Below are 27,886 nucleotides of genomic sequence, written 5' to 3'. Positions count from 1 at the left end.
TGTAAACTTCTTTCTAAATTGTCATGCTGTTACAAGACATGTTACGAATGCTTTTGTGTATTTGCAACACTGCTTCGCAGCTTCACTGCAGAGGAGAAATGGTGAGTAAGCTTGTGTTTTTCTTTATATAATGCTAATTTAAAGTAATTATGCTCTTAAGTAAATTCATTTCAATGCGATTAAATGAATAGTTTCCGATTTATTTGAGCCGAGGTTTCGAATGTCAAGTGTGTGTCAGTGTGGTTTACCGATGTGTAAGGCATAAGCTGCGAAAGAATATAACTCATCAGTTTTAACTGTAATATTTTAGCAGGAGAAAAGCAGTTTAGACATCTCAATTCTGGTATAAACAAAATCTTCCGCAAAAAACTTGACGTAAAAATGCATGCCGTGTCGTCTGCTTGTGAGCGCTTGCTTCCACGCTGACGTCACTAGGCCAGCCAATAGCAGAGCAGAGCGCTTACTGCCCAACCTCATTATTTTGTAACCTTGGAGCTCGTCGGCTACACGTCAATAGTCGAGTCACACGTCAATAGAGTCTAGTCACAAGGCAGCGAAGTGCAGCATACTACAAGGCACAAACTAGCGCTGTAATCAGAGACGCTGACACTGCAATAAGTCACCGAGAACGCTGTGGAATTGACTCATAGCCGAAGCACACGATAAGATTGGAAGTGGTCGATGTGCGATATCTAGTTCCCGGTCTATAAAGAAAAGAAGGAAGATTAAGGTTTAACGTCCCATCCACACCGACGTCATATCGGATTGATCTCTGTTACGGACTTAGCGGAAGATTCCAACTTGGTAAGTTTCCACTCTCATTTACATGACCATTGTAAATTTCAAAAGGACCAATATTTTAGTGACATTTAACTTTATCCCATTAAAAACAACACACTAGCAGTATACTCGGTGTGAAAAAGGAAAGTAGTTTGTGTTATGTGCGTCGAGAAATTTTGTGGCACCGATACGGAATTAAAATGTTTGAAAGATTCATACTTGGAAAACAGTTCACTTTACCTGCATGTAAATAGGAGAATAGGTACAGATCGATGTAATCACAGAGCTTATAACATCTTCTGTACAAGATACACACAGAACCGTATCGAGAGTTGTATAATTGATGCAGGCAGAAAATTTGGTGTAGGTGCATTATGAGAAAGAAGTTGGAATTTTCATACCATGTATATTATACTATTGAGCGACTTTCGATGGGCACGAAACTCAGAGGCAGTTGCAGGTAGCCAAAGTGACTGCTTCTAGGCACAAAAAAAATTTATTTCCAATTTCTCATGAAAATAGTGACCGAATATAAAGAACTGGACATAATCTGCGCATTAAGAGGTATAATTCACAGCCACACATTGGGATCGAATACTTCCCTTGACCTATATAGCTCAACAGCAGTTCCCGACCCCATAAATTGGGATCGAACACTTCCCTTGACCTGTGTAACTCAACAGCAGCTCCCGATCCCATAAATTAGGATCAAACACTTCCCTTGACCTATGTAGCTCAAAAACATCTCTCGATACCAATGCCAACATTCACAGCCACACATTTCAATAAAACACTTCCCTAGACCTCAACACACAACACATACACTAAAAACAAAAAAATAAAAACTTATCACAAAAAAGTTCCAGCGCCACAAACTAGGTTGGCCACCACAATCACACACAGGCACACGCACACACACACACCAATGAAAAAATACTCAACCAAAAGAAAGACCCAACCCACCCACACCTCAACCCCCTCCCCCCCAACCAACCCAACCTCCCCCCTCACCCCAAAATAAAAAACCCACAAACAAAAACTAAATGCAACATTAAAAAATCTAAATCGCACACTACAACTCAACAAAAACTTTAACAAAATAGATCCTCCACAACTAAAACACAAACCAGCACACTCCCCCCCCCCCCCTCACAAACACTAACATGAAATAAACCACCCACCCCACCCTGAGCTGTAGCCACCCACCCACCTACCTACCTACCTACCTACCTACCTACCCACCCACCCAAACCACCCTAACCAACCACTTTCAGCCTATACCGGAAAACACAATAGCCCTCGGGGACACACTTCCATCAACAGTCCTAATCTAAATGAGACTGAAGGTTGGAAGAGCGCCTCTTCCCCCTCCCAAGAACTCACTTAACAGCCCCCCACATCCCCTCTATTGGTTTTGTGCTAGCCCCCGTCTCATAATTTTTGAACTCTTAACGACTAAATGGTTGAATCCCCCTCTCACCCAACCCCCTATATGAAGAAAATGCATCTGAAACTACTGTGGACCCCGGTTCTATGTACACTTCATTTAACCCCACTAATTCCACCTTAGACCTCCCTTCTACAACCCTAAAAACACATTCAGAACACCCACCCCCTGGAACAACAGCTCCCCACACACAGACACCAACCACAGACTTACCCCTCCCATACTTCCTTTTCCCAAACTGTGACTCATCCACCTCAACAACCCCATGCCCCCCAAACTTACCCCTGTACTTAATGAACTAGGAACACACTTCACGACAAAAAGAAAACCAATCAAGCACACTCCTCTCACTCTCACCAGTCTCATGCGCACAAAAACTGTGTGGGGATCTATAACAAAAATAATAAGTCACCAGTACAATCTCGCGCATGCCCAACCTAGAGTTCTCGAACCAGGAACCACGCCGTATGGAACACCAAATGTCATCCATTCAACAGTGCCACATATAACCATCCCTGGTCCGAGACGCCGGAACTTAAGCCAACTTCATTTCCTCGCCACAAATAGAGTACTTCACGACCTCGGCAATTAAATCGAACAGCTGCAAAAACTTTATCAGTTCCAAAGCAGTGTTCCCCTTCATATCCCTCAGATGCACACTATTAATTTTATCCATCATATCCATTCCTGAACAAAATCAACAACCGATTAATTTTACCAAAATTACCACACGACATACAGCGAACAACACTAAATTAACCTTCACACAAAATCGTTAACTCACTGAAACGAATTCCACTACAAACACAGCCAACACTCGAACAATTTTGGATAGTGGGCAAGAGCAAACTGAGCCCATTACACCACACAAACGAAAGCCCTGAACATACCACCAGAGGCCACAACAAACCACAACACGACGACATCTACAAACACGCCACATTCACAAACCAAACTCCGTGCCGTCATGACATCACACACCACAACACCCTTACGTCACGGGTCAAAGCCATATATGGCGTAAATGTCTCCAATATGGCGCCAATGATGTCACTAGACACACACGGCAACAAACACGAAAATATGTATAAATAAGACAATAAAATCCCCTTCCTAAAATAGTCAAACTAATGGGACAACCGCGGGAAACTGGGGGCTTTAGGCAGGGGACAAGCTAAATATAACAGTAAAAAAAACACACCGTGATCCCAAAAAACACAAAATGTCGAACAACAACAAAAAAGAAAAAAAAAATCCCAAGAGAAAAAAATAAAAAAAAAATAAATCCCAATATCTACAGGAATCGGACACTTCCCTTGACCTATATAGGTCAACCGCAACTGACGATACCAAAACACCATGCCTATAGCAAACACTTCGGACATTGGAATCAGACATTTCCCTTGTCCACAGCTGACAACACCAAAACACCAATACCTACACATAAAACTACGAAAATTAGAGGGTGCCATCAAACACAACAAGACATCTACAAACACAACCAACTCGTAAACTCCGCGCCTTAATGACATCACACACCATAACACCCTTACGCCATGGGTCAAAGCAGACGGGTGGGATCGGACGCTTCTGTTGACCTGGTACTACAATGACGGCATCTCCTGTAGGTTTCTCCTAAAAAGGGTTGATGCTCCCCTACAGCCACATGACGAACATCTTCAGGTTCTTTACCCCTTTTTGCCAGAAAGACAGGGTTTTGTCCATGCCTTTTTCGTGATGAGAAGCCAGCGATCAATTGTCTGGATAGATGGATCCTGTATGTGAGCTGATCGTGCTGTCCACTTTCTGTTTTACTTGTTTTCCACAGTATAAAACTGTTCACTACAGCAACATCCACCAGGAAATAAAATATTCTGTGCCACCATTTTACAGAAAGTCTGCCAATAGCATACCTTTCTCGTAATTGATCAAACTTATTGACACCACCCATTATTTTGTTGTATTCTGTCACAACTTCAGGACAAGAAATCTCTGTACTAGTACCATCCTTGTTTTTCCTCTTCACTGTGGCTGTTTCTCTTGGGTCATGAGGACAGGAAAGTGACTGGATGGTTATCCATCCATTTTACTGCAGAAATGTCTCCTTTTGTTTCAAACTGCAATTCTCCTAATTCCAATTTTACATTTTCCTTCATAAATTTGGGTAAATCTTTCCTGTTGGTCTTCAATGTTCCACATCCATACACACCCTTCAAAAGTGTTGACATCAATTTCAAGGTGATGAAGAATCTGTCAAATGCAACTATATTATTTTTATTATGTATTTCCTTTGTTAGATCTACTACAACCCTTTCACCCAATGTCAAGTCTGTATCTGCCTTACACTTGCTGTGTAAACATCAAAGTTTATTATATATCCAGTGAGTGAATCTGACAAGCACCACACTTTGTAGCCTTGTTTCACCGGCTTCATTGGCATATACTGATTCATAGATGATCGTCCTTTGAAAGGACTCATCGATTCATCCACTGACATAAATGATGAGGGCTCATAATTATTCTTACAGCTCTGAATAAGCTTTTCAACCAATGGGCGTAATTTATGCATTTTATCATATTCTGGATGATTTCATGGCTTTGCAGCTTCGTTGTTATTACAGTAAACATTCTCTACAATCTTTTTAAATCTTTTACTTGTCATTACATTAGCAATTGGCTTTACTTTTAGTATAGGGTCTGAACTCTAGAAGTTAGAGAGAGCAGGAAGTTGGTGAATTACCATTAGAATAAGACATCCTATATAAGCTCTCATTTCTTGAGTGGTGTGTCCACCCAGCTGTTTGATGGACATCTACTACCACAATTTTCTTTTGCATACAAGTTTGTTTCATTTACAATGAGAGTGAAAACAATGTCATCAAAGAACTTGGAAAAATAAGTGAACTCCCGATCATTGGCACTACAGAGAAATTTTGGTTTTCCTTCTGTTCAAGTTTCAAAGTTGTTCTTCACATTTTGGAAGTAAGAACAGTTGATGTTCCATTGTTCTTCACTTTCACAACGTATCAATATTGGCAACAGTTAGAATCACGAATGATTCACTGTCATGTTCATCACCATAAATGTCTTGTTCCACAGAAACATGCCTTGAATCACTGATGACTGTGTTATCAGAACATTCAGTTCATCTGCAGCACCTTCATTTCCTTCAGTTTCTGAATCACTTTCATCAGGCAATGAAAACAATATATTGTACATTTCGTCAACATGTTGAAGATTGTTGAGGTCTAGGGAATGAGACATCTGAAAGGAAAGCAATGCAAAGAAATAGAGAACTGGAGAGTGTAAAAAAATAGTATGACAGATTCATTGGAAGCAAGCACTTGGTTCGGTATGGTAAACTTGACATTCTTTAATAACATAACGATCTGTGCATTATTTCTGAAACCCACTAAGTCAAAAATTTCAAATAAATGTGGCAAAATATGGAAATATTCGTTCTAGAGACGTAAAACAATGTGCTACGATAGGGGCGATGGGAAGGATACTTCCCACCAACAAACAAGTAAAGTCCTTAAGTAATGTAACTAAAACACATTTTACAACAAACAGGGAACACCAAATAATAAGACACCATTGCAAACATCAAAAGTATTTACCTTATACTATAGCTTTGAGGAAAAAAGCACAAAATGACACTCAAACAGCACTGAAAGTCGCCTCTACAGAGCAACACTCAGCCATACGATGCCTCTGCGTGAAGGTACAGCAAAAACGTCGGAACTTCCGATTGGATGTAGACCCTATACTGTTCACTAGTTGGCAGCACCATACAGAGGTGGGAACTGTGAATCCCATGGGGCTAGGAGCGAGTTCATCGTAGTTGGAAGGCAGGTTTCCCATGACTCATGAAAGGGTTATCTCACCACACATAAATACCCAGATTATATTCCTGTATTTGAGAATGAAAGCATTTACAATCAGCTTCAGACATAATTTCGAACTGTTTGCGAAATTTTTTCTCACTGACGCCTCCTACAGAATGATGAAAGGTAAAATGGTTATCGCATCAGGCATTACGTTTTAATTTATTTCTTCTTTTTATCAACTGTATTGGCAACACATTTTGCACTGAATGTACATCCATAATTATATTATTGTACGACATATCTCCAGAAGATATGGCATTATAAAAACTGAGATGCGTGAAAAACTGGCTTTTGCTTAAAACAAAGCTCAAATTCCCCATAAAATACACATCCAGTGTTTGACTATGGCCTTATCCGATCATCTCACAAAAAGCAAGCATAATCAGCCGCCTTTAGACAAGCTGCAGATCCTCAAGTATGTCCCCAAACTTTTTGGTAGAATTAGAAATTCCCATATTTGTGAGATGGTCTTCAGATCACAGTCTCAATGAGAGATGAAAAGAAAATGGAGAATTTTATGATGCTATATTCTTCATCTTCTTTCCAAAAGGAAATCTTCCTGCTCCCACCATCACCCATCCACCCCCTCCCCTCCCTCTCATCCTGTTTCCTCATTAATAACCAACCCCTCTTTCTTTCTACACTTACAACACTTTACTTTCCATTCTTTCCAGGCCAAAAATTTTCCTCAAACAGCCCTTTCCTATAATAAAACATTACCCTCTATCTTACACTAATCTCACATCACCCATTTCCTCTTTTATCTCCTTTTCCCGCTATTCTTTCATATTAATACACAAAGTCCCTCAAATATGCAAGCTGCTCCTCTCCTCCCCCCTCTCAAGCCATTTCCTTACATGTGATTTTTATTCCACTGCTCCAGCACAGCCCCCTGGCTGGCCCTCAACTCATACAATTCTCTTTCCATAACCTTGCCGCACTACATGTGCACTAAATGCTGGCGAGGGCACCGCAGTTCCACCTTGTTCCTCTTGATGGTTGTAAACATGCCTGCAGCTGCACCGGTTGTTCCTTTCTGCTAAACTGAATATTAATTACATGGCACTTTCATATTTTATTCCCCCCGCCCCAAATTCGTTTTTCTGCTATCTAGCTTTGTCACCTCTTTTAGGGTTCCCCCACTTTAACATGTGGTGTATGACAAGGGTGTCTTCCACCGCCATTTTACAGGACAACTGGAACCAGTATGAAACACTTTCTGCATTCCAAAGTTTTGAAATTTTTCACTCACCTTTTAGCCATATTAAACCACTGTTATCTGTGTTCACATATTTGAGTTGTAATTATCTCCTTATTGTTCCAGTCTGATGTGAAATGTGTAACTGAAATTAATAAAACAATTACATAATTGCAACGGAGACTGTTCACTTATTTGACCCATTCTTTTCCCAACTTTTTCAAAAATTTTAAGCAGCAATAGTTGATACCATCTTTTATATACATGAGCTTGTAAGTTCCTGATTGTTTCATAAAGAAAAACACATTTGCTTTTTAACATGGTAACAACACCAGAATTCACTGATTGATGATAGACATCCACTGACCTGCAGTCCAGGGCATGTGTTGCTGTGGGTACTCCAGTTGCTAAATCATGTGATGAGAGACGAAGAATACACTTAATAACACAAACATACATGTTCACAGTAAATAAATTTGCCGCAGTTGTAAAATTCAACCTACATTTGAAAATCTTGATCTCTTCCAAAATGTTTAAAGTTAAGCTTTTATCGTAAGATGTGAGGTATAGAAAGATCTTCCTCAATATTCCCTAACTTATGATTATTTACTGCTAAATGCATTTGAGCTAGTTAATGTTACAGTGCTCCTTAAATCTAGTCTGAAAAGATGAGGAAGCTGTTAAGCTATGGTGTATTTACTGTTACAGACTGCATGCACCCCTAGTGGCAACATTGGGACGAGGCATTTTCTCAGGCCACGACTGAAAGTTGGTGTTCAATACATCCACAATTTGACGGTCCACCTATGGCAGATGTTTGCCTATTAATTGTGAGGGTATGGGCATGACCTCCTGCTACTGCTAGGTAGGCTGTTGTCCAGTCATTTGATCTGTTTTTCAGATTTTAAATGTCAATCTTCAATTTTTTTTAATTGTTACTTGCTTAATGAAATAGGTTACATTTGTTGTTTTACTTAAGATTTCAGATACCCGTGATGATGAGGCTAAGACCCCAAAACTGTGGTAGTGTATAGCTACTTCTGTCATGCGAGACATCGATCAATAAGTATTTTACACCTGTGGTAGATTTGTTTACCATGAACATTTTGCAGAACAGTTGTGAGTGTCCCCATAAATAAAAATTTAAACAAATGTATGTGTGGAACCATTTTATGGACCTGTACAGGTACTAAATGTCAGGATTTCCATGTTCCCATTTCATTTCTCAAATACGTTCACTATTAGATGTGGAAACTTGCAGCAAAGCATTGAGCTTCTCTTCGTACCCAATATGTGAATGGCACAAAGTGTATCCACCAGTCACATACAAAGGTGAAACTAAGGAAGTTGTTGTTTTAACAATCCCAAGATTGACTCTCACAGCATGGCTGTAATACAATCTGATGTTGCCAAACTTTTTTTTGCAATCCTGATACAACTTTTTAGCACTTAGTTGACAGTTAAATGATTCAGTACTATGTTGTCCAACAAAATTACTTGCAGGGCCAGTTTGAGAACATTTTTCCACATAAGTGACGAATCATTTGGTGCCCCCCCCCCCTTCCCCCTTTCTCCTTTTCCCTCATACACTTTCACCTGCATCTGTTGTTGTTACTAATTGTGACATGTACAGTCTTCAAAACAAAAGAACACATAACAAGGCGATCTGCTGAGTACATAAATAACTTCAGTGTATTTTATGGAGGTCTGACATTTGTACTTATCCATATGGCACTATGATAAATTACTAACCTGACCATTCAAGATTGTCATGTGGTAAAGCAAATGTAGAAATTTCATGTTAACAGTAACAGAACTTTTATTGACAGAGTTAAAGAAAGGAATTAATGATCCTCTTAGATGATAGCGGAGGTAGTTCATAGTACTGTTCATGCAATACAACTTTGCTCATGGTATGGGATGCACACTGACAAGAGCACATATTTCAGTAAGTCAGTGGGTTGTTTAAATGTTCTTCATTATAATATACACAACACACCCAAGTTTTGTGTGTGTGTAAAACCACACTACTACACAACATAAAATATGACAAAACAGTTCCAAAGGCAAAGGCTCTTGGACTGTTCTTGAAATGTGTAAAATTAGATTTTATCCGTTGGTATAGCACAAATCATGTTACAAGTGTGATTACCCCTAGTAGCTATACAGCAATATTTGAATATATTGTGGTGCCTAAGAGCTCCATAAAAGTGAACTCCATTCTTCGCACAAAGCTGCTCTTGGTACAGTTGAAGACTCAGTAGATGGGGTGCTACTCATAATCTTTGTCTTGAAACCATCTCAAACATGTTCTCTGATACTGTCTTAAATAATAAACTGACTGCTTCATGTGCTCTCGAATGTTTTTCATTGAAAATAATCATCTGTTGAAAGTGCTTCGTCTGATGTACTAATATGTTAGATGGCTTCAATCCCTATTGCACTGGTATAAAGATACAGATGATTTAGGGTGTCCTAGTTATATATCTGCATGGCATTCTTTGTGGAAACACACAGGACTGTGCTGTTTATATACTCCCCTCCTGACAAAAGACAATGCAATATCTCAAGTCACTGTTTTATCAATGTTTCATGCATGATGCAAGTTCCCGAGTCTTTCATCAGAGTAACATATTTCCTTTGAATGTAGTAACAAAACCGGAAATGATGATGACGATGACGGTACTCTATTGATATGCTGTTCAGTGCAGGTGTTGCTGTGGCTATCTCTTCTGATGAGATGAAACATACACTTAATAACACAAAAATTGTCAGCTGGCAGTTGCTGAATGAAATGCAACATAACCTAAGAGTAGATCTTGTGAAACATGTAGCATTACTTTAAAAATTACATGAAACTGGTCCTATCTATATTCTTGACGTAATACAAATGATATAAATATTTTTCTACAAATAGCAAACACTTATCTACACTGAAGCGCCAAAGAAACTGGTATAGGCATGCGTACTCAACTACAGAGATATGTAAACAGGCAGGAGATGGTGCCATGGTCAGCATCGCCTATATAATACAACAAGTGTCTGGCACAGTTGTTAGATTGCTTTCTGCTGCTACAATGGCAGATTATCAAGGTTTAAGTGAGTTTGAACATAGTGTTATAGTCGGAGCACGAGCAATGGGCCACAGAATCTCCAAGGTAGCGATGAAGTGGAGATTTTCCTGTACGACCATTTCACAAGTGTCCATGAATACCAAGAATCTGGTAAAACATCAAACCTCCGACATTGCTGTGGCTGGACAAAGATCATACAAGAATGGGACCAACAACGACTGAAGAGATTCGTGCAACTTGACGGAAGTGCAATTCTTCAACAAATTGCTGCAGATTTCAATGCTGGGCCATCAACCAGTGTCAGTGTGTGAACCATACAATGAAACATTGTTGATATGGGCTTTTGGAGCTGAAGGCCCACTTGACACACAGCTTTATGCCTCACCTGGGCCAGTCAACACAGACATTGGACTGTTGATGACTGGAACGTGGTGCCTGGTCAGACTTGTCTCATTTCAAATTGTATTGAGTGGCTGGATGTGTACGGGTATGGAGGCAACCTCATGAATCCATGGAGGTGGAGGCTCTGTAATTGGGTGGAAAAATAATTTGGCAAAGCCTCTTGTTTATGAAATTGCAATTGTGATAGTCCTAAACAGCTGCTCCAGGCAGGAAGGCAGCCTTCTTTATTGAATATGAAAGTTCATAATATCCGGCTGCTCATGATGTTTCAGGCAAGTTAATTTAATTTAAATTTTTTATGATTAAAAGAATTATTAATAAGTTAATGGAAAGAATAGATTGCTACTCATAACATAAAGGACATATTGAGTTGCAGAGAGGCACCAGGGTTGCTGCAAGTTACCCCAAGGTAAATTCCCTGATTTCCAGACAAGTTTTAGCATGTTTCTCTGACAAATTTTGAGATCTAACAGGTAAGGGAAAAAAGCAAAACAAAAAAAAAAGTTGGCAAAGAAATGAGCAAAAATCTTTAAGGTCTAACATCGACATCTTTTGCAATGAACTGATTTTAGGAGGAAGCAAGCCAAATGGTATATATATTTCACTGACGTTATTTTACTTCAATAAAAGGAAACACATTTGATGACAAGAATATGCATTTCTTTGGAGTCGCAAAGACAGATTTAAAATACCTTCACTGATTTCAGAAATAACCTCAGGAAAAAGTGGGCCTCTTGAAAGAAGTGTGTAAGACTGGGAAGAGTTGTGTAAACCAACACAGTACGTGACTGCCAGTAAAATGTTGGTTTTTACTATATTTGTTATTGTCAGTTATTATCCACTGTTTTATGTCTATTATTTTACAGGTATTGTGTGATTTTTCTTTCGGGAAATACATGAGTACATAGTGTACAAACTGCCAGTGACTGCCACAATTTTCTTCTTGTTATCATTCATAGTTTCTAATACATAAACTGCTTTTGAAGTGTCAAAAATATATTACAATAAATATAAGGTCTATAAAATGCCGCACTATACAATTTACTGGGTGAGACAGTCACAATTCCTGCAGTCCATCGCTCGAGGCCTCTGGTCTGGTGAGGAGCACTGCAGTCCACAGATAAACCATGAAAATGTGCCTCATTACGCCACACACACAGACAGACTCAGCCCGCAGGTAGATTAGTGAGATTACATCCGATGGGCATGGCCCGTACATTAGTAGGAAACAGTGGGCTTCAGGTCTGCAGACCCAATCTGTTAAGAGATACGCAAAGAAATTGCCTGCGGTTTTGGACCATCATGGACGTCCACTTGTGTGGCCAGCTATTTATGTGTCACAGACACCATATTGATGAAATGAGACTGCGATGATCAATCCATCCAACAGATAACATGCACAAATACTCTAAGAATCAATACTAATGAGGATAAGTAGCAACTCACCGTAAAGATGGTTGCTGAGCTGCAGACAAGCACATAGCAAAGACAATCACAATCTGACAATTACATTTTTGGCCATAGCCTTTGTCAGAAAACGAGAGTACACACATATGGGACTGCTTCCTCTGACTGTGACTGTGTTTGACATGAGCAACGATCTGGGGTGGGTGGTGGGGGCAAGGAGTGACATGAGGTGGGCAGGGGAAGGGATAACAGGGTAGGGATTGAGGAAGATGAACTGCCTGTCAAGAGAATGCTGGTATGTAAGGGGGGGGGGGGGGGGGAATAGAAAAGGAGGGAGGTAGATAAGGGGAAAAAACTAGTAGGTACTTTGCTGGAATAGAAGGCACGTGCAGCGGTGAACTGGAAGCAGTGAAGAATAGGTAAGTGGACAACTGGGAACCTTCACTAGTCCCAGTCCTCCACCTCCCTACCTCTTCTCTGCCCCCACTTCTGCACTACGCATGCCATCTATTCCACCAGTGCACCTACCAGTCTGTTCCCCTTCTCTACTTCTCTCCTCTCCTCTCCCCTCCCCCTCCAGCACAGCTTCCCAAATTTGCACTTAGCAGCTCCATCCTGTCCCCACCTTGTCCCTGCACACTCTCAAAGGCAGCAAATCATATTCCCCACCCCTACCCTGTTATCTTTCCCCTCCCCACCACATGCCTCATACTTGCCCTCACCATCCACCCCAGATTGCTGCTCACGTCAGATGCAGTCCACAGTGGCTATGTGTGTGGTGCGAGTTCTGCTTTTGTGTGTGTGTGTGTGTGTGTGTGTGTGTGTGTGTGTGTGTGTGTGTGTGTGTGTGGTTTCTGAAGGAGGAATTTTTTGTCCAAAAGCTTAAATGTTGCACAATCTTTTCAATGTGCCTGTGTGTGTCAACGACTCCTCAATGTGGTCATTAGCAGTCTACCCACTTCATAATACTGTCATCATATGTTGAGGAAAAAATTCTGAACAATTTGTCACAAAAACTGACTCAAGACAAGATGACTGCCTATCATCATTACTGTTCAACTGTGTGCTGGAATACATCATGAGAGGACTGTACATACACTATGTGATCAAAAGTATTCGGACACACCCAAAAACATGAGTTTTTCATATTAGGTGCATTGTGCTGCCACCTGCTGCCAGGTGCTCCATATCAGCAACCTCAGTAGTCATTAGTCATCACGATAGAGCAGAACGGTGCGCTCCGCAGAACTCACGGACTTCGAACATGGTCAGGTGATTGGGTGTCACTTGTGTCACATGTCTGTACATGAGATTTCCACACTCCTAAACTGTTACTGATGTGGTAGTGAAGTGGAAATGTAAAGGGACACGTACAGCACAGATGCGTGCAGCACGACCTTGTCTGTTGACTGGCACAGACCACCGACAGTTGAAGAGGGTCATAATGTGTGATAGGCAGATATCTATCCAGACCAACGCACAGGAATTCCAAACTGCATTAGGATCCACACCGACTTCGTGTCAGGCCTCACGACCGACATCGGTACATCTCCTCAGTGCAGCAATCCTTGAAGAATGAAGAATGGGCTGCCATTCCCCAAGAAACCTTCCAGCACCTGATTGAACATATGCCTGCGAGAGTGGAAGCTGTCATCAAGGCTGAGGGTGGGCCAACACCATGTTGAATTCCAGGATTACCGATAGAGGGCGCAATGAACTTGTACGTCATTTTCAGCCGTGTGTCCAGATACTTTTGATCACATACTGTAGATAACTCAGAAAAGAAATGCGAAAATGATGTAAGTTTAAGCTGCTTGGGATATGCTGCTGCTCTTGCTCTCCTGGCCAACGATGTTCAAGAAACCAGACAAGTAAGATCACTACAAGATATAGCACAGGAAACTGGCCTTGGAATATGGTTTGAAAAAAGTAGAGATTATGCTAACTGATCCACAACAGAAAATAAAACCTGTTGATGAATTTAAACATTTAGGCGAAATCATATTATACAATCTAAATGAGAAACCAGTATGGCAAAACAGAATTAAAAATCTATACAAACCCAATTATATCACGAAAAACACATACAACAAAATGAGCCATCTATGGTTATAACATTAATACATTATAGGACAGTTACACAACCAGAAATAAAATAATATGCAGCTGAAACCATTTTCAAAACAAACAATGCAGCAGAAATTGACAAAATTCTAAAGATAGAAAAAATAATAATCAGAATATGCATAAATAAACAATATCATGTAAATGGTCATTGGAGAATAGTTGTAAATGAAACATTGTGCAAGAAAATAACACTAGTAATGAGTATGACCAGGAAGAAAAGCATCTCATTCTTTGGACAAAGATGAGAATGCCAGAAAGAGAATTAGTACGAGAATTACAGAAAAACTGTAGAACAAGGAGAACAATATTAAATGAATCACAGAAATTAAGGAAGAAACAGGAACTTCAAATTATAGTAGCTGACTTAAAAAACAAAAGAGGAAACAGGAATATTGCAAGACACACAAAGCAGACTACAAACGAAGATCATTAAAATGACTACAGAAAGAGTGATCTCAGATGAAGCAAGAAAGAAAATATCTGTAGCAGTGAAGAAGTATTGTGCACACAAAAGAGCAAAACACCCTTCATACAACAGTGAATTATAATAATCTATGTTTTGTACACCCACTGTGTTATTGAATTGTCTCACTGAATTATTATTCAACTGAAATGTATTATTGAACAACAGCAACTTGCATAAAGCATTGTATAACTGACGAGAGTGCTCCAACGAAGGCCATAAAATAAATAAAGAAACAAATGATCATTGATATGTAATTCACTTTATTTTTCAAATAAATTTTAATCCTGAGGGCATATTGTCTACTTCAATGTTCCTCATTCAACTTGTTGCATCACTAATGCTTGTGTGTCCCGTGCGGTGTAGCACAGAAGTCGCATGTGGGTTTGAATAGTGTGTAGCTTCCTTGTTTGGAAATGCATTTAATTAATTCCTCCTGTATACAATATGAAATACTTGGCTGGAAAATTTGAAAAAACAAGATGTGAAAAATGTCTTTCAAATGATCACCATTCTCATACACACAAAAGAGCATTTCTTCACAGTACATTGTTCACAACTCTGTAAAGAATTGCTGGCTGTAACTCATGAATCTCAACTCATATATTGTTTTTGAGCTGCTTGATAGTTGCTGGTTTGTTGAGGTATACACATTCTTTGAAAGTCGTGTTGTTTCATCAAGTCATGCAAATCTGACAAGAAAACATCACCAACCTCATATTTTAAGGAGGAAAAAAAGCACACATGCAAGATATCAGCCCTAGCATTTGATCCTGTGCAAATATTTGGGCCATAATTCTGGTGATATGCAGTTACAATATTTTGAAAGTATAGCTTTTAAATAGCACATGCACTGGTTGTTTGTCACTTGCTCCATCCCAATGCAGCCACCTAATACTTGAATGCAAAGTACTGTACAGCAAAGTGACAAACAGAACCCTTCTGGGAAAAGGAGGGAGGGAGGGATCACATGCACAATGTATTTTGAATTTCTGTTCGAGAACACGTTTTACGCAAAGGAGGGGGGGGGGGGTAGGTAATATGAGTGTGTAATTCAAAAGCAACGTGAAAAAATATAAACAACTGAAGTAGTATTATGAAATGAAATTAATAATTTTCGATTTACAACTTAATCATTCGAGTCGTGTTGAAGAACAGAACAACTCCTGCAAATATACTTTACCTTAACACTGTCAGCTTTACAGTCCAAAGCAAATAATACACAACAGTGATGTTAATATCTAGATGGCTGCTGTGCAACTTCTTTAGTGATAGTCATTCATTTATGCTGCATTTGTGAATCACATATTAAAAATGTTCAACGCAAAGAGATCCCTGGCACCAGCTACAGTTTAGAAACCACACAGACACAACGAACAAAGTGCATTACCAATGTCAAAACAGTACAGTATTTCGCTGGATGTTGAAAGTGATCTGGCCAGTTACTAGTGTAGCCACTTTGATACCAAGCATATTCGAAGACTGGCTGAAATACTGGTGCACATAACTGCCTGTTAAAAAGAAACTGCATATATGAAGAAAGTTGGTAAATCTGCAGGCAAAACTGCTGAATATGTGTAAGTCAATTACATCTAGCAGTGGTATAGTCAATACAGAAATTGCAGTGTCTTCTGGTCCACACTAGTCACACATTGACAATCTTTTGGGCCGTAAAATGTGTCCACAATTAAAACTGCTCTTCTGTGATTTTGCATTACTCTATAGAACAGCTTCTGTTGCCACATCCATAGATGTTCCTTGTTTACTTTTCCAGAAGATGAGGTGACAGCTCCAATATACTGTCACATCAAACAAACTTCGTTTGACTTGCAGCTCAGACATGCCTGTTCGCTCTTCTTAAAGCTACATACAGAAGTGACCTACGTGTCCATCTGCGGATACCACTGGCATTATTGTGTAGCTGTGCGTTGTGTTGTAGATGGAGTGCACTACTCTGTTGACATCTCTCATCCATTTTTTGGCAGGATATCAGCTTGGCATAATTTCAGAATTAAAACTTCTCTGATCTGTAGTGTATACATTGTGTCCACTGGCCACTTCCATTTCTGCTAGTGAAATGCTTCACATGCAACAAGTATCACAGTATCTGTTAACCAGCTTTCTACTTGGGGTGAAGTGGCTTATTTTCTGTGACACACTAATGCGTGTCCTTTTGAAAGCATACACCCACCCAGCAGATGCTCTAAACCTTTTTAGTTCCACCTCCATTGTGGCATTGTGCTTTATTAAATTTGTCTAGACAGATTGTGTCGAACTTGGAAAACTTTTGATGATGTGTACCCAAGTTTTGAATGGTCATACTCCAAATGTACAAATCCCTCTTTTGTTTTAGTAATTTAAAATCCTTCTGACCATTAAGAGAGATTACCCTTCTTTCAACTGTTTCAAAAGCCAAAAGTTCATTTCAGACACTCCTGTGTTACGGACAGGAGTAAAGTGGAATGTAATATTAGACATTTGAAGCAGGTGTCACAGTCATCAACATCATCTGCATTCATGTTTTTGCATCCCTGTCCTGCTGTACCAGTGATGCTGTTTGACGATTGTGAAATTGGTGGAAGGGCACCCTTGTTATTGCCATTATTGTCCTCTTGTAAATAAGCAGTGAACATCAGTCCACTGTCTTTCTCTGTCTAGCATGTCTTCATTCATAAAGCTATTTACGATTTCTGCAATGAAATTGGAAGGTATAAATAATAGCACAAACAGCCATATGCTTTCATTTCCTTGTATTAATGCTAGTCAAACAGCCTACACTATCACAAGGGAATGATGAATGAACCTTTAAAATCTCTTTCTTAACTGAATTTAAGTTACTTGGCAAAAAGCCAATCTGATTTGAATGAAAACTGAATTTAAAAAATGTCAAGAAATTCTCTTTCAGTATAGTAATAACTTGAAGTTAATAAGACTGTCAACGTGACACTAAGTGTGAATGATAGTACTGATAATGATATAGCTATATCTACAGAAGAACAGTAAAATTCTTTTAGCCAAAGTTCTGCATACTGGAGGATCTGCCGGGAGTCTCCAATGAAGCTGCACATCTCAATGACCCTGAAACCTTAAATCGTCTTTACTCTTCTTGCATTAGATCCACCAGATTCTGTCCTTGTGCAATGACATCAGCTTAATGAAAAGTGATTGGTAATCCCATTTTTTCCTAATTTCAAACAATTGAGCAAAATTCCTCTTGTTGTAGTCATGGAAGTCCACCCACCAAATTGTTTTGCATTAATTCAAATACCTAAGCAAAGCCTTATGGCAGTCTTCCTCAAGGTAGTGTTATAGATCCTTTGCTGTTTCTTACGTATATAAACGATTTGGGAGACACTTTGAGTTGCCGTCATAGGTTGTTTTGCAGATGAGGCTGTCATTTATTGACTAATAAAGTCATCAGAAGATCAAAACAAATTGCAAAATGATTTAGAAAAGATATCTGAATGGTGCGAAAATTGGCAGTTGACCCTAAATAACGAAAAGTGTGTGTTCATCCACATGAGTGCTAATAGGAATTCATTAAACTATGGTTACATGAGAAATCAGTCAAATCTAAAGACCGTTAATTCAATTAAATACCTAGGAATTAAAATTACGAACAACTTGTTTGAAAGAACACACAGAAAATGTTGCTGGGAAGGCTAACCAAAGACTGTCTTTTATTGGCAGGACACTTAGAAAATGTAGCAGATCTACTAAGGAGACTGCCTACACTCACTTGTCTGTCCTCTTTTAGAATACTGCTGCGCGGTGTGGAATCCTTACCAGATAAGACTGACGGAGTACATCGAAAAAGTTCAAAGGAGAGCGGCATGTTTTGTATTATCGCAAAATGTGGGAGGGAGTGTCACTGAAATGATACAGGATTTGGGCTGGACATCATTAAAACAAAGGCATTTTTTGTTGCAGCAGTATCCACTCATTCAATCACTAACTTCCTCCTCTGAATACAAAAATGTTTTTTTGATACTGAACTGCAAAGGGAGAAACTATCACCATGATAAAATAAGGGAAATCAGAGCTCATATATAGAGATATAAGTGTTCATTCTTTCTGCATGCTATACGAGATTGGAATGATAAGAGAATTGTGAACATGATTCAGTGAACCCTCTGCCAGGCACTTAAATGTTATTTGCATAGTATCCATGTAGATTTACGGCAGCTCACTTGAAATTCAGGGAATCACTGAAAATTATAGGCAAAAGTACTAATAAACTTACACTATATTCTCTGAGCAATACTTTCCTGCTACATGCTTTAAGAAATGGTTAATTATCTGGTCAGTATTCTGACAAACTTCCTCAAATTAAGATTTTGCCTAACAGTGGCCTTCCATAATGCACTGCAATACAAAGATTGACTCGTTTTAGATTAGATTACAAGACAATGCTAATTATCTGCATAATAACATTGCTACATTCAAAGAATATTTTTGAGTGTGTCAGTGCTGATGGCACTCACAGGTGAATATCACTGTTTGGTGTTCTTCACAAATTAATGGTTATTTTCAATAAAGGCAACTACAGTGCCATATGCAACCCCTGTTTTGTGGATGACAGGTAGAATATTCAAAGTAAAAATAACAAGTTAACATGACTATTACTTCTCAATAGAGGCTCGATCTTTGGAACCAGGTCCCTCTGTGTATACACCTACATCTATTATTTTTTCTGCACCTCCTCGTGTATTCGTCGGAGGTTCTTGAAGGTGGAACCTTTGTCAACACCATATCACCATATAATTACCACAAACATTGCCCTTGCACAGTTCTGCAATAATGCCCTGTGATTGTAAAAGTTTTATAATGTATGTACAGTAAGTCATTCTGTCAAGGAGCATTTTCACTGTAAACACAACTGACTCATCCATAATGGAAAGCAATAGAGTAAAAAATCAGAATCTTATAAATCATGAATACTTTCATCAACACAGATACCAAAAATAAACTACGACATGAAAGCAAGAAAAAAAAAAATGTACATCAGATTTTTAATATGCGCGTGTAACGAAGAAATCCAGAAAAAGCATTTAACATTCATAACTACAATCTGTGGCATGAACAAAAGAACATCACACATTATGTCACTAATCAAAGCTGACGGGTGGAATCGGACATCAGAATAGACCTCATAACCAACACAAAAGCAGTTTAAAAACTCTACTTTCATAAGGCCATAACTATCAGAATTATGACCCAAATTTTCATGAGAGATCCACTGCTGGGGCTGATTCCTTCCAAGTGTGCTTTTTGTTGCTTAAAATATGAGGTCAAGTTGTTGATGATTTCTGGTGCATGAGCACCTGCAGGATTCACTCTCTGCACCAATTGAACTTTCTCTGGGAATAGTTTCAACTCTATCATTAAAATTCTTTGCAGTGACCTTCAGTGCATCCCAAGCTGAGTGACATCTCCAGGTTGATGTTTGAGGATTGTCCTTAATGTTGCCCTCATTCATTGAATGTTTTCTGGAGTTTGAATCGAATGTCATCTACCCATTCTTTGGCAAATCAGACTGAATAATATTTCTGGAAGTGGGCTACCAGGCACAGAATGGTAGTCTTAATGAGGGTAGTTTCACATACTTAATTACCAACTGTATGCTCTGTAAATGAGGATGACGGATCTTTGATTTTGAAAATAAGTTCTATTAGGTTTGTGCTCTGCTTAGGACTCAATCTCTCCATAGTGTGTCTCTCAAATGTATTTCACAATCCTGAAGAAGAAGAAGATAAGATTAATTAAAAAATTGCAAGGCATCGTAATCCATGTGTGAATTCTGCACCAACCTGTTTACTGTCAGAGCTGGATGCTGTACGGCAATATCACTATCAGACTGTGGTACCTTAGTTTTCATGTGGTGCATGCTGTTGTGTATAAAGACTGAATATGACTGACTATGAAATGCTAACAGAAAGTAAATAAACATGTTATTGCAGAAAATATAAAGGATTGACTTGCATTCTGTAAAAAACTAAAGTATTAGCTCTTCTGCTACTCAAATAATAACATTACAGTTGTTGTTGTTGTTGTTGTTGTTGTTGTTGTTTCTTCAGTCCTGAGACTGGTTCGATGCAGCTCTCCATGCTACTCGATCCTGTGCAAGCTTCTTCATCTCCCAGTACTTACTGCAACCTACATCCTTCTGAATCTGCTTAGTGTATTCATCTCTTGGTCTCCCTCTATGATTTTTCCCTCCACGCTGCCCTCCAATGCTAAATTTGTGATCCCTTGATGCCTCAGAACATGTCCTACCAACCGGTCCCTTCTTCTTGTCAAGTTGTGCCACAAACTCCTCTTCTCGCCAATTCTATTCAATACTTCCTCATTAGTTATGTGATCTACCCATCTAATCTTCAGCATTCTTCTGTAGCACCACATTTCGAAAGCTTCTATTCTCTTCTTCTCCAAACTATTTATCATCCATGTTTCACTTCCATACATGGCTACACTACATACTAATACTTTCAGAAACGACTTCCTGACACTTAAATCTATACTTGATGTTAACAAATTTCTCTTCTTCAGAAACGCTTTCCTTGCCGTTGCCAGTCTACATTTTATATCCTCTCTACTTCGACCATCATCAGTTATTTTGCTCCCCAAATAGCAAAACTCCTTCACTACTTTAAGTGTCTTATTTCCTAATCTAATTCCCTGAGCATCACCCGACTTAATTCTACTACATTCCATTATCCTCGTTTTGCTTTTGTTGATGTTCATCTTATATCCTCCTTTCAACACACAATCCATTCCGTTCAACAACTCTTGCAGGTCCTTTGCTGTCTCTGACAGAATTACAATGTCATCAGCGAACCTCAACGTTTTTATTTCTTCTCCATAGACTTTAATACCTACTCCGAATTTTTCTTTTGTTTCCTTTACTTCTTGCTCAATATACAGATTGAATAACATCGGGGACAGGCTACAACCCTGTCTCACTCCCTTCCCAACCACTGCTTCCCTTTCATGTCCCAAGACCCTTATAACTGCCATCTGGTTTTTGTACAAATTGTAAATAGCCTTTCGCTCCCTGTATTTTACCCCTGCCACCTTTAGAATTTGAAAGAGAGTATTCCAGTCAATATTGGAACATTACAGTTATCATTCAATTTTCAGTAACAGATTTCCAATAGTTACAGATTTGTACGAGATCCAACAAATACCCAAGATACACAATGCTTGATGGCACCCATACTGTCCCTTGTTAACATGGTAAGGTTACTTGGGAAGGTACTTACTATGACAATGGTTGGAGACTGCTAAACTGCACTGTAGCTAGTGCACAGGGAAGTGATTTTATTACATCCTGTTCCTGAACAAAATGGAAGGCAGTTCGGTATCACTATGTCACGCGTAATTAGATTAACTGCAGGGTTGGTGAAATTAGCTCCTACGATAGGTAGTATTAGTTCTAATTACATTGATTGATGGTGTGTACTGATCTTTTAGGAAAAGAGCTTTTGCAGGTTCAAGTATTCTCTGACCTATTACTTTTCTGGTGTGGGATACTGCTCCAACTCCATGAATGGTTGAAATATATGCAGAATTTTCTGTATTTATGCCTTGTCTTTGAAGAATGGCAATCTTAAAATTTCTCTAAACTGTTCATGTTTAATGGTTTGGCATTTCTCTTTACAGAATGCTATACAAACATTTTATGCATTACTAGCTGAGTACCCAGCTTTGCCTGGAGGTGTATGTATTCAAATTCCAGTAATTCATCCCCCCCCCCCCCCAGTCCCTCAGTTATGTGCTTCTCCCTCTTCTGCCCACCTCCTCACCCCCCCCCCCCCTTCTCACGCCCACTCCATCTCCCCCCTCTTAACTTTCTCTGTCCATTTCCTCCTCTCCTCGTCCTCTTCCCTTTTTCAATCCATCTCCTCCTGCCCCATGCCTGTTTATCCATGTCTTCCTCTGAACTTCTCTCTCTACGTTATCACCCCCATCTCAAAGGAGGTTGCCAGTTCTTACATCCATCAGTATTTCATTTGAGATTATGTAATATGTGTACCAAGTTTGGATGAAGCTGATCTAGGGAGTTTAAAAGGAGTCTTTTACCCAGGCTTTGCCTGCATACGCTTGTCACATATATTTCACAAATATTTAACATATTTCTCACACATCTATACCCAGATTTCACCTGTTGTCCAGCGAATTTCACCCTATAGTTTCGTTTTCATGCAGCTCAGTGTTTATATCATATCTCCTGAAGTACGTATCATACAGTTATATATTTGTGCAGGTACATTCTGCCTCCAAAATGCATTGCAAATATAGTTATTAACAAAGAAGTAATAAATTAAAAGGCAGTGCAAGATATGGCAGTTATACTGCAAGAACACTGGAAATGTAGTAAGTGATAAACTTATTTCCTTTTACAATTTTGTTGGGGAGGTGGGCAAGAAGAAGTGTTGAAAATGTTTGACATCGTGCATAAAGTTTGTTACAAGTCACAAAGTGCTCTCATTCTCAGCTACTTGTACATGATGAGCTATGCTTCTTTTTTACCCTTATCTCCCTTTCAAAGGTAACCATTCCCCTTCCCCACACATTCCCACAGACTGTAAGTGATATATGTTTGGTTGAAATCAATTTGGTTGTCTTTCCTGACTTCTTAATTAATTTCTGTCACAGGTGACACAGCAATGGAAGAACTAGCACTGCGGCATCGACCTCCAAGTTGGACAGACACATCTTCCAATGAAGTTGAAGTGGATGGTATTTCAGTACATATGCCACACGACTTGCAGGTCACATCAGTTGTGAAGGTTGTGAACCCATATTTGTGGTGCTGTTATCAGCTGAAAAAGGCAGAATATGCGAACAGATATGGCAGTGCTAATGAAAAGACTCTGTATCATGCTACAAGCAGAGATAATATGGAGTATATAATTACGAATAACTTGAATTGGCGATATTCAGGGCGAGTCATGTATGGTAAAGGCATTAGTTTCAGTCCATCAACCACCTATGCCAATTTCTATTCTAGGTACAGTTTTGATTCTAACTGGAGGAATGGGACTGACATGGCAATGATTGTCGCAACTGTACTAGTTAATAATATAGCAGAAGGTAATTGCAAGACTATAGTGCCTCCCACTGGTTTTGATACAACTACTGGAGATAATTACCAAGTATATGTTAAGTACTGTGACAATGAATTTTACCCAGAATGTATCATTTACTACAAAATCTACATAGATGACAACTTTTAAGAAAGCCAATTAGTAATTTGCCAGATAGTGCAGGCAGGAGGAGGGGGGGGGGGGGGGGGATACATGGGCAGTGGTGGCGGCAGGATATTTTGATGCTATATCAGATATTACTGAAAAAAACAACACACAGCTGAAACAAATGCAATATATTCATAGACTGATATATACAGAGCCTGATTATTACTAGAGTTTGACATAGTCTCAGATCTGCACATCTCTGAAGTAGAAATTGAAGGATCAGTTTTTGAATAGAATATTCTAATTGCCCCCTTAACAGCTAGTGGATCCTGTTTGTTGAAAGTAATCTAGTGGCATGCTTTTTGTTTGAAATCATATGCATCTTCTACACTAACAGAGAGCTTCACAATTCTGTGTTCATATTAGCACAAAATTCTGTGTTGTCCTTATTCACCAAACTAAAACCTTTTTACACTGGGGAGTTACTATGAGGTTCCAGAAGAACACCCATCATTAGCTTACTGAGTGAAGGGTACTTTCATATTCCTGAAGCATGAGTGAGTTTTGAAATCTCATACCAAATTCTTTCAGATCTCTCATCCTTTCCAAAATGGAATGCATCAAATTGGTAACAACTGAACTCTGTTCCCAAAGATTCTTTTTTTTCCCTGACAATAGCATTTTAGAAAATTGGCCAATCATATAATCCATAGGTGAAAAACTCTTCAATTTTTGCTAGGAAACCTCAGTAACTTCAGCATGCTAAAGAAACTTATTTTTAACTGGACATTTGTTGATAATATACTCACACTTTTTGTGTAGAACAACCTGATGTTGGAAAATATTTCAGTGTAGTTTTGTCACAGAAACTTCATTTATGTAAGCCTTCGCGTTTGCCCCATTGAGCAACTCTGTCATTTTTCTGTATCTTAACAGGCCAAAATTTTAAATGAAGCAAATTACTATTGAACTCCAGAAATCAGGGTGCTGTTACAAAGCGACCAAGAAGATCACTGAAAAGATTATTTAATTTTGATTGAAGTTTATGAATAAGTTAGGCCTCTTATTAGAGGAATATATTTAAGGAATTGTGAAGTGGAAGAATAGAGCTGAGAAACAGAAGGTAAAGCTTTGTAGATGAATTTTCAAACTGTGCCTCAACTTAATATGATTCACAGAAGAACATTTTTAAAGGGTTCCACTGCTCTAAGACCCTTCATACACACTGTAGCAGAGACAACAACCTAGTAGAAATATACTACAATATTTTGTGTGGGTTTTCAGTGAAGATTTGCTTACATGTCTTCAGAGCATTTTGTCTCTTGAAGCTCCTTAGCAAAAAATAAGAAATGTCAGCAAAGCTTACAATAGACTGCACATGCACAGATGTTGGCCTATGTGAGTATGATTAAAGAGCAAATGTGTTATTACTTTCGACAATAAAAACTGACTTTCGTTAATAAAAACTGATCACCTATTATCACCCATCCACCTCCCAACTCACAATTCAGCTGTTTCACCTCTTAATTTCCCTGAAGGCCATCTGTAAAGTGTTACGAAATGTCAATTAAAAACTATTCAGTATTAATATTTACAAGACAGTTACAGTTTTTTTGGACAGCCAAGTGTACAAGAGGGAAAATACAGCCTTGCACATCAATACTAGTATTTTCTAGACAAATAATGTACCTACAGAGGGGCCGAGCGGATGACACCTCGGCCCGATGTCAGGAATCATTTGGAAGAGCTTGTGGTGCTAAGAAAACACGATTATTCAGTGAATCTTTATTTTGGCAGCTTTTACAGAGGATGGTGCATTGTTGGTCGTAGTTACCTCCTACCCTGGTCATGGACAGACACACTGTGTCTGACGCTATGCTATTACTTGCGCCTGCGTCCTAGTGAGACACTGTACCTCTTGCGATGATACAGATGCTTAGCCCAGCCTGGTACAGCATGGATAGCTACTACCAGCTGAGGGAGAGTACTAGAGCCCACTCCATGCCTCTTCTTCCCTGGAACACTCCATCCACATTGTGGTGTAGGCGGCAGGCGTTCAACCCAGTACTGCTGGCCTGGTAGGTCCCGCACCCAGATGGGCTTAGGTGTGACAGGTGGTGGTCCGCCAGGAACCCTGGTGGTCGTCTTCTGTCCCACACTCAGAGAGTACAGTACCTGGTACTACTCTGCTGCTGGTAGTTCATCAGTTCTCCCATCAGAAGTGGTTGGTGTGACACAGCATGAAGTTCGTCAGTGGAGTTCAACTCTGGGGCACTCCACGGCTGGCTGGTACTGCGCTGGATGACCTGAGACACTAAAACAACATGGTCATGGAATGGAATGTCATCGACAAAGACTCCATCATTCCCATTGACCTGAAGCTGTTCTCCTGTACTTGGAGATGGGGCTCCGATATTTAAAGAGCTCTCTCTGTTTCTATGACGTGTGGTTTACTAGCGATGACCGCACTGCATGTGGCCTCGTAATTCTGCCACACTTGCTTTAATTCTTTCTTAATAGCTAGTTAAATCGGTCTGTTGGTGTTTTCCCTGACCATGTCTATTGCTTCTTGCAGCATCCCACCATGTGAACGAGTGTGCGTGTTATTTTGCTTAGTTGTTGTCAGTTTCTGCTTTCCCACTGTGTGTGTTCTCTCTCACTCAGCTACTGCAGACTGTGCTGCCCATCTGTCTTGCATCACCGTGCTTCCTGGTCCGCTGCTAATCATCCCGTAACCAGCCTATGTCAAGGTGGTTGAACTCCGTTTAAATTTTATAACTTGGAAAACATATTACTCTGTGCCGTAACAGACTTTACACCATTGGAAATGCCACATGCGGACCCTACAATTATCCCACGGATCTCCCTCTTCTTTAGTTCATTATCCAAAACACTAACTATTTCTTTGCTTGTATTCTCAAATTCAGATACAATTCAAATCAGTGTATTCTCAGTGTCGACAAGTTCCAAAACTACTGGGTAGAGCTTTTTGTCATTCATGTCATCACTGCTGTCTGTTGTCAGGGCAAAGTGCTTGAACTCATTCCCACAACTGTGCTTGCAGACTATTTTCAAAGCAAGAAACATTTTGTGAACACACATCCTGCATCATAAGGGCAAGTTATGGTCAACAAGGAATGTCGTAAATAACAACTCCGTGGTTTTTTTATCTTCATCGTCTGAGGATTTAGTGAAAATTGTTGAATTCTTGTTCGTCTCCCTTGGCTTCGCTGTACCTGCAATCATCTCTTCCCTTCCACCACGCGTAACTGAAAAATCCACGCTACACGCCCTACAAAACACATGTAAATCAGATTTGGGGGAACACAGTAAACAGAGCCATGCTTTTGAGTACCCCTCCCTAAATTTTTGGCCAGTTCTTGCTTCTTAACAGTGTCACTATACTCTGTTCATCATAAACATGACACTATGTATTCTTCTGCGTTTGCTGGAACCTCATTGGATTTTGTTTCATGTGGAGCAGGAGCCAATCTCTCTCTCGTACGGTCAGATGCAATAATGAGGATACGTTTTATGCTGAGTGTCACGCGCACGTCGGATCAGCGATAATATGGGGCAACAGCTTTACCAGCACATTTAAATCACTCAGCAATGGCCAGGAAAGTGATCCAACTAATCTGCAGTGATGTGAACAATTGTAATAAAGGCGTAAAGAGACAAGCAGAGAAAATATAGCTTTGAATGCGATTTAACATTTAAACAGAAAAAATAATATTTGGTAAAACTAAGGCAATACACTTCTTAGGTGACTGGATGGAAAATGTAACAAGCTTTCGATCTAGCTAACATAGTATATTGTAATTAAAAACAAGAGTGATGAAAATTCCTGACTTTAACAAGGGTAATTTTTATGCGTGGGCTATGTGTGGCATAAAAGTGC

General features: G+C 39.5%; 1 long non-coding RNA gene across 1 annotated transcript; it reads left to right on the top strand.

Annotated features, from left to right (window-relative positions):
* The first annotated feature begins 621 nt into the window (after window positions 1-621).
* On the top strand, window positions 622-24,082 carry LOC126236414 (uncharacterized). Its single transcript, XR_007544910.1, has 3 exons — window positions 622-804; window positions 8,024-8,180; window positions 23,447-24,082. It is a non-coding gene; the product is annotated as an uncharacterized LOC126236414 (long non-coding RNA).
* The last annotated feature ends 3,804 nt before the right edge of the window (window positions 24,083-27,886 follow it).

The sequence above is a fragment of the Schistocerca nitens genome, chromosome 2 (genome assembly GCF_023898315.1).
Source record: "Schistocerca nitens isolate TAMUIC-IGC-003100 chromosome 2, iqSchNite1.1, whole genome shotgun sequence".
Classification (NCBI taxonomy): domain Eukaryota; kingdom Metazoa; phylum Arthropoda; class Insecta; order Orthoptera; family Acrididae; genus Schistocerca; species Schistocerca nitens.
The sequence above is the reverse complement of the archived record's forward strand: the minus strand, read 5'-3'. Positions and strand labels throughout refer to the sequence as shown.